Below are 4,474 nucleotides of genomic sequence, written 5' to 3' on the forward strand. Positions count from 1 at the left end.
CGACCTGTTCAGCAGCCAGAACGTGGGCCGCTCTGGAGCAGGATTGGTCCGGGCGGTCTTTGCAGCCCTACCATGTCGGGTGCAGCCCCGGGCCTTTGCGTTAACTTGCCGTACGTATTCCAGGTCTTTACTCGGTGAAACTGGGCTTTCAAACGTTCTGATAATTCTATCTCTGAATTCAGCTATTCCTCACTCCAGGTTGGAAAAGCTCTGGAGAAGTCGGGTTTGTCTTTGCGGGTTGTGTTTTGTTTCGATCGTAAAAAACGTTTTTGCTGCCAGTGATTTCCAGGTGCGCCTGCCTGACTGTGGCCCAAGAGTCCCTGTAAATTAATAGAGACTGAGCTGCGAGAGAGATTAATAAGATGAAGGTTCTCGCTGCGTCTCCGCTGCTCAGAATACCGCCGAGGTGTGCCCGGAACGTGCAGTGGGATTATGCATACTTGGACTTCTGCAGCTAGTTGCCCTCTGGACATTGTGATTGTGGTTGTTCATAGTTCTAACCACATCCTTAGTTTCGTAATTATAAAATAGAGGCACCTGGTCTACCAGTTTGAGTGTGCTATGAGGACAAAAAGATACTTGAAATCTTTGAAAATCCTGTATGCATAGAACCCATTACGGGCTGATCCTTGCAGGAAATATTTAGGAGTTTGCAAAAATTTTAAATATCCCACCTCTCCATTTTAGCTACTTCCCTTTAACCACTCTTCTAGATTGTTTTCCCCCAGTCTTTCAAAGCATGTTAATTTCAGTGGATCCTGCCATTATTGCTTTTACTATAGAGAGTCTCTTGGAGCTTCCCAGGTGACACCTGTAAAGAATCCTCTGGCTAAGGTAGGGGATGTAAGAGACGCCGGTTCGATTCCTGGGTGGGGAAGATCCCCTGAAGGAGAAAATGGCAACCCAGTCCAGTAGTCTTGCCTGGAGAATTCCAGGAACAGAGGAACCTGGCGGGCTACAGTCGGTGGAGTGGCAAAGAGTCACTGAGCATCTGAGCAGCAGACAGTCTCTAGGCTCTAATGAGCTATCCCTCATGGCAGGAGATAAGTTAGTTTTGTCACCAAGCCCTAGGTAGATCCTGCCGCCCCCGTGCTCTCAGTCAGCTCTGATGGAAATTTAAATCATCACCTCAGGAGTTTATTGGAAACACTCTTCACCTGGTGAGTTTATAGGAGTGCTTCCTTATAGTAACTAATTTGCTCCTAGAATGTGGGTGCTGTATGAGGTTTAACGGTCTTCATCTTTGTTTTAAATTTTAAGCCTTTGATAAGTATTTGCAAGAATTAATTCATGGATATCTTTTTGAAACTTAAACTCCCTTAGCCTTGGAACAAACTGTTGTTTCTGTCTAGCCTGTGTCAGAAGACTAGGCCAACTCTTCTTCCTAATTATAAAAGTACTACATGTTATGTAGAAAATTTGGGAAGCATGGAAAACTATAAACAAGAGAATAAAAGGTACCCATAACTCCCAAACCTAGAGATAACAAACGTTAACAGTTTGGATCAAATCTTCCAGTTTTGTTTCAAATCTTTGTTTTATTTCAAATCTCTATTTTTAACAGAAATCAAAGCCTGCACACACTGGTAGTTTTGTATACTGATGTTTTCTTACAGTCTTATGAGTGTTTTATTTTATTAAAAGGTAATTGTCTTTTTTTTTTTTTTTAAGTTGCTCAGTTGTGTCCAACTCTTTGCCACCCCATGGATTATGGAGTCCATGGAATTCTCCAGGCCAGAATACTGGAGTGGGGTAGCCCATCCCTTCTCCAGGGGATCTTCCCAACCCAGGGATCAAACCCAGGTCTCCTGCATTGCAGGCGGATTCTTTACCAGCTGAACCACCAGGGACGTTGATTAATTTTAGGTTGATTAGTGTTCTGTCATAAGTTTGCCATAATTTAATTGTTCACTGGTTGAACGTTTATATTGTATTCAATTTTTAGACATTAAAAATGATACTATAATTATATTTTAAGAAAAAGTTAAAAGTAACATATCTTTGTGTAATATATAATAAAACATTGTTTTATTTTCTGGTTAAAATAGGCTTTCAGAAATTATTGAGTTAGAAAGCATAATTTTTAAATTGTTTATTTTTGGCTGTGCTGGGACTTCATTGCTGCCCGTGGGCTTTCTCTAGTTGTGGCGTGCAAGGGCTACTCTGTGTGGTTCGAGGACTTGGCATCTAGGTGGCTTCTCTCCTCTCCTGTGGAGCACAGGCTCCGGGGCGCGTGGGCCTAGCTGCCCCATAGCACCTGGGTCTACCCAGACCAGGGAGGGAGCCCATGTCCCCTGCATTGGCAGGTGGATTCTTAACTACTGGACCACCAGGGAAGCCCCCATGAGTAATTATTAAGGCAGAAAGGCATGAATTAGGAGTTAATAGGTTGAATTATTTTACATCAGCTGAAGCATTGAATACATAATACAGATGATACTGTAAAGGAAAAAAAGTTAGAATGATTTTCTGAACTGTATCAGACTTACCTTTTTTTTTCCCCCTTTCAGTTTTATTGAGATATAATTGACATACAGCTCTGTGTATGTTTCTTTTCTAATATTTATTTCTTTATTTGGTCCTGCTGGGTCTTCAGTTGCTGCTCTCATGACCTTTGATCTTTGTTGCGTCTTGCAGGATCTTGTTCCCCAACCAGGAATCAGACCCGGGCCCCTGTATTGGTGTGCAGGGTCTTAGCCACCTGACCACCGGGGAAGTCTCCCTGTGTCAGTTTAAAGTGTACAGCACTTAATGATTTGACTTGCATCATGAAATGATTATCAAAATGTTTAGTGAACATCCGTCATCTCCTATAGATACAAAATTATAAAAAGGAAAAAGAATGTTTTCCTTGTGATGAGAACTCAGCGTTTACTTCCAACCACTTTCATGTATTAATGCAGCAGTGGTAATTGTATTTACTGTGTTGCTAAACGCTTTAAAAATAGACATTTTGGTGTTTTGATGGACTGCTGGATCTGAATCTTGGGGTGAGTGGGCTTCAGGCATCTGTAGTTTTATTTAAAAAGTATCTTAAGGCTTCTTGGATGCACCAAGTCAAGACCCACTACTCCAGAATCATACAATGTTCACAGTCAAAGAGACCATCTGTATCTAGGTCATGTCTGTGCTTTAACGTGTAAGGAAATCAGCCAGTACATCTCCATGCAGTTAATTTGCCCTCGTCTAAAACTCACCTGGCTTCCCAGGTGGCTCAGTGGTAAAGAATCTGCCTGCCAGTTCAGGAGACGCGGGTTCAATCCCTGGGTCAGAAAGATCCCCTGGAGAAGGAAATGACAACCCACTCCAGTATTCTTGCCTGGAACATCCCATGGACAGAGGACCCTGGCAGATTCCATCCATGGGGTCTCAACAGAGTTGGACACGACTGAGCGACTGAACAACAATAACTCACCTACCTCTCCCATGCTCACCTTCTCACTGTTTCCTCCATAACCCAGCTCCTTCCCACCTCTGTACTCTTCCTCAAGCTATTCTTCCCGAAAACATTTTTCTGCATCTGACGCTACTAAAAACAGCATAATCCTACCTCCCCCATGTAGTTTCAGATTCTCTCCTGCCCATATTTGTCTCCTTTTCAGAACTTCACTGCTGTGTTTGTGTGGTAACAGCTCACTTGTTATACTCTGTTCTGTGTTTCAAATATTATCTTATTGTCCAAGTCCGTGTTTCAAGACTCGGTACCCAGAGTATGCTTTAACTCAGGATTTCTTAACCTTGGCACTATTGACATTTTGGGCTGGAAAATTTGCTGTTGTGGGGCTCTGTCCTGGGTAGTGTAGTGTAGAATATTATTTAACAGCAACTTGGCCTCTGCCCAACTAGAGCCAGCAACACCCCTCTTCCCCGTCGTGACCCAGAGTGTCTCAAGACATAGCTGAATGTCTCCTGGGGCTCAGATACCCTCAGCTGAGAACCACTACTGGAACTCAGTTACTTTGTCTGCACTGCTGAAGCAGGGGAGTGGATTCAAATCCACACTGAGTGCAACCAAATGAACCTAAATAGCAGTCCAAAAATAACCAGGTACAGTTTTGCATTTCTTTTGTGTTAGCCAGGGATGAGCCAGGCCTGGGACCTGGCTGAACTAAGGCATTGCAGCCTGTGGTTTTACCCAGCAGTTCCCTTCAAGTGATACTGATACCATGGGTTTGGGCAAAACTAGATGGTCAGTCCAGAGAAGGCGATGGCACCCCACTCCAGTACTCTTGCCTGGAAAATCCCATGGATGGAGGAGCCTGGTAGGATGCAGTCCATGGGGTCGCTAAGTTGGACACGACTGAGCGACTTCACTTTCACTTTTCACTTTCATGCATTGGAGAAGGAAATGGCAACCCACTCCAGTATTCTTGCCTGGAGAATCCCAGGGACGGGGGAGCCTGGTGGGCTGCTGTCTTTGGGGTCGCACAGAGTCGGACACAACTGAAGCGACTTAGCAGCAGGAACAGTGGAT

The sequence above is a fragment of the Bison bison genome, unplaced genomic scaffold (genome assembly GCF_000754665.1).
Source record: "Bison bison bison isolate TAMUID 2011002044 unplaced genomic scaffold, Bison_UMD1.0 scf7180017864134, whole genome shotgun sequence".
Classification (NCBI taxonomy): domain Eukaryota; kingdom Metazoa; phylum Chordata; class Mammalia; order Artiodactyla; family Bovidae; genus Bison; species Bison bison.